We start from the raw sequence: 11,239 nt of genomic DNA on the forward strand, positions 1-11,239 counted from the left end.
AAAGGAGTTTCAGGCGTACAGATGATGAGAAACAGCAGTGGAAGACTCAAGATACAAGTGACGATTACGGTGTAGATGACAATACGTAAATCACCCAAGAACAGTTTTGAGCTATTAACGTCTCATGGTCGGGTTTCACAGTCATATAACATTTCTTAATATACATCGCAGTCGCCGTTGACTGTATGAAACATGTATTATTACAACTGCAATTTCGGCCTTAGGACCTTTTTCAGGTAACACCGCAAAAATTAGCTAAAAGCAAAACAAAACAAAAAACACACATAAATGGATCACAGGGTGCATATACATAATTAAACAAACATTTCGTTAAGAAAACAGACCAATTATGAAAATTGGTGAAAAGTATACATATATTCTGTCAGAATAACAGTCAAAATGCAGCCTTTTCACTGCGAGAATCCCACAAGATCCTGTGAGTACGACACTTATTACAACATAAAATGTTGTTAAATATGTGCTGTATTGTCAGTGTTACCATCGCTCTACTAATCTATCACAAATAAAAGCTCAGGTGCACTGACAACATCTGGAGCTAAGTCTGTTGGCGCGAAAATACATTTAATACAGATACTGCCTGCGCAGAAAACAAAGATAGTGCACACCAAGGATACAACTTATAAGCTTTATATCGTAAATTTTCGTCTGTCGACATCAACAGCTTTCTAAATAGTGCTTTGATTATAAGGGGCAGTAGGACAGGATTGGAATATTTATTTATAACATAATAGGGGATAATACATGTGTTTTCTATTAAAAAGCTCTCAAATGAAAGCTGTATGATGTCGACAGACGAAAGGACTTTACGATATAAAGCTTATAAGTTGTATCCTTGGTATGCACTATCTTTGCTACGGGCACAGGCAGTATCTTTAATAAATGTATTTTCGCGCCAACAGATTTAGCCCCACATGTTGTCAGTGCACCTGAGCTTTTATATGCGACAGATTAGTAGAACGATGGTAACATTGACAGTACAGCACATATTTAACATTTTACGATGTAAGAAGTGTTGTTCTCATCGGATCTTGTAGGACTCTCGCAGTCAAAAGACTACATTTTGTTAAGCCTCCTCCCAGAGTAGTCGAAGAACCCACAGTTATACCGGACGAAAGTGGTTTCGTCTGGTGGGAACACAAATTATGTTATGTCCGATAACAGCTGTTCCGATGCCTCTGATCAAGTAGTATTTGTCTTAATAAGTGAGCAGAACGAAAACATCAGATAAATTGGAGCTCATGAGGAGGGTTGTCGATAGTCGTTTGTGCCTTACGGCATTTACGAATGAAGAAAGGCCGGGAGTGGTGGTCGTGCGAGGTATAACCTCCGCCACACACCGGAAGGTGACCCTCGCAGTAGAGACACCGATGTAACTGAGTCACCTGCACGAGACGGACCTCTCTCTGGTGCTGGTGGCGGCGGCGATGGTCGAGCTTACTCCTCCCCCCCCCCCCCCACATTCCCCACCCCCACATCCTCCCCCACCTGCAGCAAGTATCCATGGCCGACTTCCTCATCCCGCTTTTCTTCTCGCCATCCAACACCCGGTGTGGCGGCCTGCTGGTGGCTTTGGCCGTGATGGATTGCCGCTTCGATTAGTGCTGATCGTGGCTTCTGGGCCCGCACCGGCTCTGCGCCCCATCCCTGCCCACCTGCCACTGTCCACACATCTGGCCATCCACCGCCAAACACATAACCGCTGCGCCGTATCCACCGCTCAGCTCACTCACTGTACAGGTTGCAGCTCACCACGTCAGCAGCGCGACATACGAGTGACTGAAACGAAGCAGCTAAAATCGAAATTCGTTGCTTGGTCGGCATTCGAGTCACTTCACCACTTTGCGACTCACGGGATTAGCCGAGCGGTCTGCGGCGCTGCAGTCATGGACTGTGCTTCTGGTCCCGGTGGAGGTTCGAGTCCTCCCTCCGGCAATGGGTGTGTGTGTGTTTGTCCTTAGGAGAATTTAGGTTACGTAGTGTGTAAGCTTAGGGACTGATGACCTTACCAGTTAAGTCCCATAAGACTTCACACACATTTGAACATTTTTTGAACTCATCTTGACTGTCTATTTTTCGGAAGCGCTGCTAACGATATAATTGCAGCTAAATATGTGTGACGAAGAAGAATACAAACATCATTATTTTAAACATAGCTGCACAACAGCAACGGTTCCACCTAATAAAATTATAAACAGCCGACCAGTTCCAATGGATAAATAATTCTTTACCTAGGTTTCGACAAATATAAATTTATCTTCTTCAGAAGGTGGCAATTTTACATTAGTAAAGACTAATGTACCATCACCGTTTTCACAACTGTCGGCATAGCTCCATTTGTCAAAACTGAAATACAGCCCTAGAATTAGGGTTTGTCATGTAAATATAATACTACATGGATCTTGCAGAGCTCACAACCAGAGCTCTGCAAGATCCATGTACTAAACCCATGTGACAAACCCTAATTCAAGGGCTATATTTCAATTTTGACAAATGGACCTATGCCTTCATTTGTAAAAACAATGATGGTACATTAGTCCTCACTAATGTAAAATTGCCACCTTCTGAAGAAGACAAATTTGTATTTGTCGAAACCCAGGTAAAGAATTATTTATCCATTGCAACTGGTCGGTTGTTTATAATTTTATTAGAAACATCATTATTTGTCTTTTCACTCCCGGCTTTTGTTCTTTAATCAGACTGAAATCACGAAATCGATGAAACTACACTGAAATGCCAAAGAAATTGGTATAGGCATGCGTGTTCAAACACAGTGAGATCTAAACTGGCACAATGCCGCGCTGCCGTCGGCAACCTCTATTTAAGACGACAATTGTCTGGCGCAGTTATTAGATCAGTTACTGCTGCTACAATGGCAGGTTATCAAGAATTAAGTGCGTCTAAACATGGTGTTATAGTCGGCGCACGAGAGACGGGATACAGCATCACCGAGGTAGCGCTGAAATTGGGATTATCCCGTACGAACATTTCACGAGTGTACCGTGGATATCAGGAATCCGGTAAAACATCAAATTTCCGACATCGCTGCGGCTGGAAAAAGATCCTGCAAGAACGGGACCAACGACGACTGAAGAGAATCCTTCAACGTGACAGAAGTGCAATCCTTCCGCAAGCTGCTACAGATTTCAATAGTGGGCAATCAACAAGTGTCAGCGTGCGAACCATTCGACGAAACATCATCGATATGGCCTTTCTGAGCACGAGAACCGGACGTTTGCCCTTGGTCACTGCATGACACAAAGCTTTACGCCTTGCCTGGGTCAGTCAACAACGACACTGAACCCTTGATGACTGGAAACAAGTTGTCTGGTCGGATGAGTCTCGTTTCAAATAGTATCGAGCGAATGGACGTGTATGGGTATCGAAACAACCTCATGAATCCATGGACCCTACATGTCATGGTGTGGGTTCAGATGGTTCAAATGTCTCTAAGCACTATGGGACAACATCTGTCCCGTAGACTAGGAACTACTTAAACCTAACTAATGACGTCGCACACATCCATGCCGTACGCAGGATTAGAACCTGCGACTGTAGCAGCAACGCGGTTCCTGACTATAGCACCTAGAACCGCTCGGCCACGGCGGACGGCGTAATGGTGTGGTGCGCGTGCAGATGAAGTGATGTAGGACCCCTGATACGTCTAGATACGACTCTGACAAGTGACACGTACGTAAGCATCCTGTCTTATCACCTGCCCATGTGCGTTCAGACGAAGTTGGCCAATTTCAGCAGGATAATGCGACACCCCACACGTCCAGAATTGCCACACAGTGGCTCCAGAAACACTCTTCTGAGTTTAAACACTTCCGCTCCCTACCAAACTCTCCAGACGTGAACATTATTGAGCATATCTGGGATTCCTTGCAACGTGCTGTTCAAAAGAGACTTCACCTCCTCTTACCCATATGGACAGCTCTGGAGGGTTCATAATGTCAATTTCCTCCAGCACTGCTCAAGACGTTAGTCGAGTCTATGCACGTCGTGTTGATACACTATTGCGTGTTTGAGGTACCCATACACGATATTGGGCAGGTGTACCAGTTTATTTGGCTCTTCAGTGTATAAGCCCAGGATGGCTTTCCAAGAAGGGCAACAAAATGGGACGCAGAATGTCGTTGACGTACCGCTATGCTGTAAGGGTTCCGCAGATGACAGTCACATCGATCCTGCCATGAAAAGAAATGTCACACCAACACACTGGTTGTCTTCATGCTTGTCAGACTCTTACCTCGGCCACTAAGGTCGACGGATCTGTCTCCAGTTGCGAACGTTTGGAGCAATATGGGCAGCGCCCTCGAATCAGCTCAGAATTTTGACAATCTAAGGAGCCAGTTGGGCACAATTTGGCACTGAATCCGACAGGAAGCCGCCCAACAACTCTATGAATAAATGCCAAGGCGAACAGCTGCCTATAAAAGGACCACAGCTGGGTCGATGTGTTGTTAATTTGTTAAATTTGTGAAGCTGTTTCTCTTTTCTGAAACTGTAACAATTTGTTCATCATATGACATGTACTGGGTGATCAAAAAGTCAGTATAGATTTGAAAACTGAATAAAGCACGGAATAGTGTAGATAGAGAGGTACAAATTGACACACATGCTTGGAACGACATGGGGTTTTATAAGAACAAAAAAAAAGTTCTAAAAATGTCCGACAGATGGCGATTCATCTGATCAGAATAGCAATAATTAGCATAAAAAAGTAAGACAAAGCTAACATGATGTTCTTTACAGCAAATGCTCAATACGTCCACCATCATTCCTGCACAATAGCTGTAGTCAAATGGTTCAAATGGCTCTGAGCACTATGGGACTTCACATCTGCGGTCATCAATCGCCTAGAACTTAGAACTAATTAAACCTAACTAACCTAAGGACATCACACACATCCATGCCCGAGGCAGGATTCGAACCTGCGACCGTAGCTGTCGCTCTGCTCCAGACTGTAGCGCCTAGAACCGCACGGCCTAAGTGTAGTCGAGGAATCGTGAACAGCACTGTAAAGCATGTCCGGTGTTTATGGTGAGGCATTGGCGTCGGATGTTGTCTTTCAGCATCCCTAGAGATGTCGCTCGATCACGATACACTTGCGACTTCAGGTAACCCCAAAGCCAATAATCGCATCGACTGAGGTCTGGGAGGCCAAGCATGACGAAAGTGGCGGCTGAGCACACGATCATCACCAAACGACGCGCGCAAGACATCTTTCATGCGTCTAGCAATATGGGGTGGAGCGCCATCCTGCATGAACATCGTACGTTCCAGCAGGTGTTTATCAGCCAGGCTGGGGATGATTCGATTCTATAACATATCGGCGTACCTCTCACCCGTCACCGTAGCAGTTACAAAACCAGAGTCACACATTTCCTCAAAGAAAAAGGCTGAATAACGGTAGATGTGGTAAATCCAACCCATACCGTGACTTTCTCCTCATGCAGTGGAGTTCTAGGATTTTCGGTAGCCCAAATTCTGCAGTTGTGGGCGTTGACAGACCCTCGGAGCGTGAAATGAGCTTCGACGGTCCACAACACGTTACTCAACCAATCGCCATCTTCCGCCATCTTTTGAAACGCCCACACCGCAAATGCCCCCCGCTTCACTAAATCGCCAGGTAACTGTTAATGATGCCGATGGATTTTGTACGGATAGAATCGGAGGGTACGCCTCAGAGCCAACCAAACAGTAGTGTATGGAATGCAGGTGCGACGTGCGACTGCACGAGCGCTGACTTCCCCGTGCATTGACGAACCAGCTACAGTCTCCATTTCTTCCTGAACTGTCTCAGCAGCATTACGCCTTGTGCTCGGTCGGCCAGTCTATCGTCTAAACAACCCGTGGCTTCGAACTTCGAAATCATTCTCTCCACAGCTGCATTTGTCAACGGACCTTTACCCGTTCGAATCCCCTTCCTATGGCGATAGGATCGCAACGCTGAACTAGCACATTCCCCATTGTGATAATACAGCTTCACTAAAAGCGCCTTTCCAGGTAACGTCAACATGCTGCGACTGCTGGCGCATCTGATTCTCTCTCATTACAGCGCCTTTTATACACGATTTTCATGAGCAACCCCTGACGTTTTGCTGTACAGCGCCATCTGTCTGACATTTTGTGAACCGTTTTTTTTGTTGTTCTAATAAAACCCCATGTCATTCGCAGCATGTGTGTCAATTTTTACCTCTCTATCTACATTATTCCGTGGTTTATTAAGTTTTCAAATGTATACTGACTTTTTGATCACCCAGTACATCACATCTACTCATTTCCTTCCCATTCGGATAATTTCTTCGTGGTGTGCCTTTTTTCTGTCTTAGAGCGCTTTTTGGGTGTGCTGCCTTACGTACCTTAACCTGAAGATTTGTTCAGCCAGACACAGGAAAGCAAAAGAGAGACCCATTATTTTGGAAAAAAGAAAATGAGAGCAGAGCACGTATTAGACCAGCAAGTGGCTTCGCACGGCCAGCTAAAACCTGGCGGCGCACGTCCGTCCGCGTCGACATCTCACGGGGAAGTCGCAGGCCAGTGCTGGGAGCGCGCAGTACAGGGGATTAGCGGCGGGCCAAACGGCCAGCACGTGAGGCGGCGCCAGCTTCTGCCTAACTGCCGCAACTCCTAATGGCACCCGACGATGCGTCAAGAGGGCCGAAACGCCGGCACTTGCATTCGTGTCGCAGCTGCAAGCCGGAGCGCATACAGAGTTGGAACGGCTTCCGCGGAGCTAAGGCGGCCATATTCCTCCCACCTTCTCCCTCCCTCTCTCTCGCCATAAAAACTTGCTAATAACTGCTTCGCTCGGCGTTACCACTTGCACGGCATTCAGACTACTTTATGAAGTTAACAAGGAGGTGTTACCTACGTCCGTTTCGTGGTAGGGCTTTGCAATGTGGCACAGCGGTTACGTCACTGCACTCGTATTTGGGCTTCAAATCCAAGTAACAGATGCGAGTACTTACGTTGAAGCATTTCAGAGAATTTATGAAGATAGTAACTGTTCTCGAAAGAACAGATACCACTGATGACCGTGCAGCTTCTCTAGAATAAATGACAATGAATTGAAACCCTCAGCTGCTGACAGGTGTTGACATTCCTCGATGGGGACAGCTGAAAATGTGTTGCCTGACCGGGACTCGAACCCGGGATCTCCTGCTTACATGGCAGAAGCTCTATCCATCTGAGCCAAAGAGGACACAGATGAACAACGCGGCTGCAGGGACTTATCCTTAGTTGGCGCGAGTAATAAGTGGATGGGCAAAGTATCTACTGGGAACATTACGTATGTAGATTGTGGACAGTTGGGACTGTGGGTCTCACGGGAAGCGTGCAAGGGATAAGTCCCTGCAGTCACGCAAATCATCTGTGCCCTCGGTGGCTCAGATGGATAGAGCGTCTGCCATGTAAGCAGGAGATCCCGGGTTGGAGTCCCGGTCGGGGCACATATTTTCAGCTGTCTCCATGGAGGTACGTCAACAACACCGGTCAGCAGCTGAGGGTGGAAGGAGGATGTTTAGGTTTTTTTATTGGTAACGACAACACCACGTAGCGCTCTGTAAGAAAATCACTGGCTGTGCTGTGTGCAGTCTGTGGCTGGTTCACATTGTTGTCTGCCGTTGTAGTGTTGGGCAGCGGCAGCTGGATATTAACAGCGCGTAGCGTTGCGCAGTTGGAGGTGAGCCGCCAGCAGTGGTGGACGTGGGGAGAGAGATGGCGGAGTTTTGAAATTTGTAAGAATTGGTGTCACGAACTGATATATATATATTATGACTATTAAGGTAAATACATTGTTTGTTCTGTATTAAAATCTTTCATTTGCTAACTGTGCCTATCAGAAGTTAGTGCCTTCCGTAGTTTGAATCTTTTAGTTAGCTGGCAGTAGTGACGCTGCTGTATTGCAGTAGCTTGAGTAACGAAGATTTTTGTGAAGTAGGTGATTTGTGAAACGTATAGGTTAATGTTAGTCAGGGCCATTCTTTCGTAGGGATTTTTGAAAGTCAGATTGCGATGCGCTAAAAATATTGTGTGTCAGCTTAAGCACACTCATGTATAATTTTTCTAAAGGGGCGTTTCAAGGGTTTCAATTAATTATCAAATGGTTCAAATGGCTCTGAGCATTATGGGACTTAACTGCTGAGGTCATCAGTCTCCTAGAACTTAGAACTACTTAAACCTAACTAACCTAAGGACATCACAAACATCCATGCCCGAGGAAGGATTCCAACCTGCGACCGTAGCGGTCACCCGGTTCCAGACTGGAGCAACTAGAACCGCTCGGCTACATCTGCCGGGTGATTGCACACACTTTTCCCAGCGCTTCTGCTGTTGATGGTAACATTTCTGTAGCTAGAACCGGTCGGCTATATCTGCCGGCTGTTCTCTTGTGATTGCATACACTTTTCCCAGCGCTTCTGCCATTGATGGTAACATTTCTGTAACTAATCTTCTGTAATATCCTCCAAGACCCTCGTGACAGCTTTGTGTTGTTTGAAAACGGTGTCCCTTGACAGCCGTTTTGACTCTTGGAAATAGAAAAAACTAGCACGGAGCGATATCTGGTGAATAAAGTGGCTGTGGTAGTACTGAAATTTGTTTTGAGGTTAAAAATTGCTGTACTGACAGAGCAGTATGGGATGGCGCATTATCGTGATGCAGAATCCAATTATCAGCTATGTTGGTACAGGAACGAAGAACTCTTTTGCGAAGTCTTTCTAAAATTTCTGTTAACTGTTAACTGTTTGTCCAGGAGGCACCCACTCTTTATGAACTACTCCCTTGGAATCAAAGAAGCATACAAGCGTACATTTCACTTTTGCCTTTGACATGCGAGCCTTTTTTGGTATGGGTGATCCCTTTGAGTACCATTGCTAACTTTGGCGTTTTATCTCTGGAAACCGGGCGACCGCTACGGCCGCAGGTTCGAATCCTGCCTCGAGCATGGATGTGTGTGATGTCCTTAGGTTAGTTAGGTTTAAGTAGTTCTAAGTTCTAGGGGACTGATGACCTCAGAAGTTAAGTTCCATAGTGCTCACAGCCATTTGAACCATTTTTTGATTTCTGGACTTATTTCCGTTTGCCCTAACAGATCGGCCGCCACATTTTCCCGTGTTTCTCGCTGTTGTGGCGTGAGATTTTTGGGGACCATTTCTGCACAAATCTTTCTCATACCAAGATCTTCAGTTATTACTAAACGAACGGTTTCTCGATTGATGTTCAGTTCTTCTGCAATCAGAATGTACGAGTTCACGCACCCTGGCCAAGTTGACATCAGTCCGTGAGGTTGATGGTCGTCCATTGCGGTCTTCATCGTCAACATGCCTTCAGTAAACATTTTATGCCAACGAAACACGAGCTCTTTACATAAGCTTTCTGAAGGTTAGCGTAAGTTGTCTTCGCATTTTCACCCAATTTAACGCAAAACGAAATGGCATACCGTTGCGCAGTATTATGCTGTTCCATTTCCGTGACGAGAGATGACCCGCTAGGGTACCCGAGAGCGTTAATGCGCTGCTTCCTGGAGTCGGGTAGGAGCGCCGGCGCCGGATCGAATCCGGCCGGCGGATTAACGAGGAGGGCCGATCTGCTGGCTAGCCTGGATGTGGTTTTCAGTCGGTTTTCCACATCCCGCTAGTTGAGTACCGGGTTGGTCCCCGTGTTCCGCCTGAATTACACGGTTCGCAGACATCTGAACACATTCGCACTATTACATCGACTACACTCGACGCAGACAATTGGGGTATACTAACTCCATTCCGGGGGGGAGGGGGGAGGGGTATGGGGTGGCAACAGGGAGGGCATTTGGCCACCCCTTAACTATTAACATCCTAAATCCGTTTAACGATAGCTGACCCTGTGCCACTGCGGGACAAGGCTCAAGCAATAGATATAATTTCAGTGACGATAGACACAAACACTTGTTAACTTATTACAGCACAACTCACGACTGAGCAGTTGCATCGATGTGCTGCTTAGACCAGAAGCAGCTTATAGGCCTAGGTCAAAGATATTGTGCCTACACAATCCTGCAGGGTTGCCACATCTTGCAAAGAAAATCAGTCTCATTACTGTCGTACTTCGTAGATACCGATATATTGGACACTTAATACGTAAGTGAGCACTAGTACTAAAACAATTAGCGTCCGATAGTAGGTGTTCTGCGAATTCTCGATCACCCTGTACTGTTCCTCTACCAGCAATTTGCTGTTTCAGCAATCGACCAGCCCAGAATCTTTCTCCGCCGTTCTTGCTGTTATACGTGTGTCTATTTTCGTAAACAAAATGTGAGATTTTGCCGCCGGGATCTGCCGCTGGAGAGCGCTGCGGTAGCAGATCACTACGAGCAGGACCGTTACGTTCGTTGAGATGTGTGGAGGGGGTTTAAGAGCGAATCACGTCCCGTGTGAGGACGGCTCTACAGTGTAAGGAGTCGCGGAGAGGAGCAGTCTATGGCGTGGGTTTGGGTGTGTCGCTTACGTTTAGAGGCGCGCCGGGGTCGGGACGTGGGACAAGTTTAGCAGAACAGGTAATTGAGTTTTTCTCTTGCCTTCAGAAGCAGACCGCGCAGATCGGCTGAAAGGCGGCATCTAATATCCTGTTCTGGCCTAATGTGCGGTGCCGCCGCCGCCGCCGACGCACCTCTGGCGCCGCAGATTGAATTCGCATCCAATTTCCTCCCTCCCTCCCCGCGGCTCCGCCCAAAGTCTCCGGCCGAGACGTTGAAAAGTACCGTGGCGTCACGAACAGGGGGCGAAAATCGAGGTGTGGGAGGCCAGTGTTTGACTTTACGTAGACGCGGAAGGTGCTGTAAAATAAACACAACATCCGTTCAACACATTGTAAATAACTGTCTTCCGATACAAGTTATTACGATAATTACGTAGATGAATAGCTGCGAAAATACATCTACATCTACATCATACTGCCCAAGCCACCTAATGATGTGTGGCAGAGGGTATATTCGGTACCACTATCTAGTCACTCCAACCCTGTTCCACTCGCGAATACTGCGTGGTAAGAATGATTGTCGGTAATCCTCTGCACTGACTCCAATTTCTCAAATTTTCTCCCCGTGGTCAATACACGAGATTTATGTGGGGGGAATTGATATGTTGTCCGACTCCTCCTGAAAAGTGCTGTCCCGAAATTTCAATAGTGTATCTCTCCGTGAAGCCACAACGCCTCTCTTGTAACGTCTGCCAGTGCAGTT

General features: G+C 46.6%; 1 non-coding gene across 1 annotated transcript; it reads left to right on the forward strand.

Annotated features, from left to right (window-relative positions):
* The first annotated feature begins 7,400 nt into the window (after nucleotides 1-7,400).
* Nucleotides 7,401-7,475, forward strand: Trnat-ugu (transfer RNA threonine (anticodon UGU)). Its single transcript has one exon. It is a non-coding gene; the product is annotated as a tRNA-Thr (tRNA).
* Nucleotides 7,476-11,239: the final 3,764 nt, after the last annotated feature.

This window comes from Schistocerca gregaria, chromosome 10 (genome assembly GCF_023897955.1).
Source record: "Schistocerca gregaria isolate iqSchGreg1 chromosome 10, iqSchGreg1.2, whole genome shotgun sequence".
In the NCBI taxonomy this organism is placed as follows: Eukaryota; Metazoa; Arthropoda; class Insecta; order Orthoptera; family Acrididae; genus Schistocerca; species Schistocerca gregaria.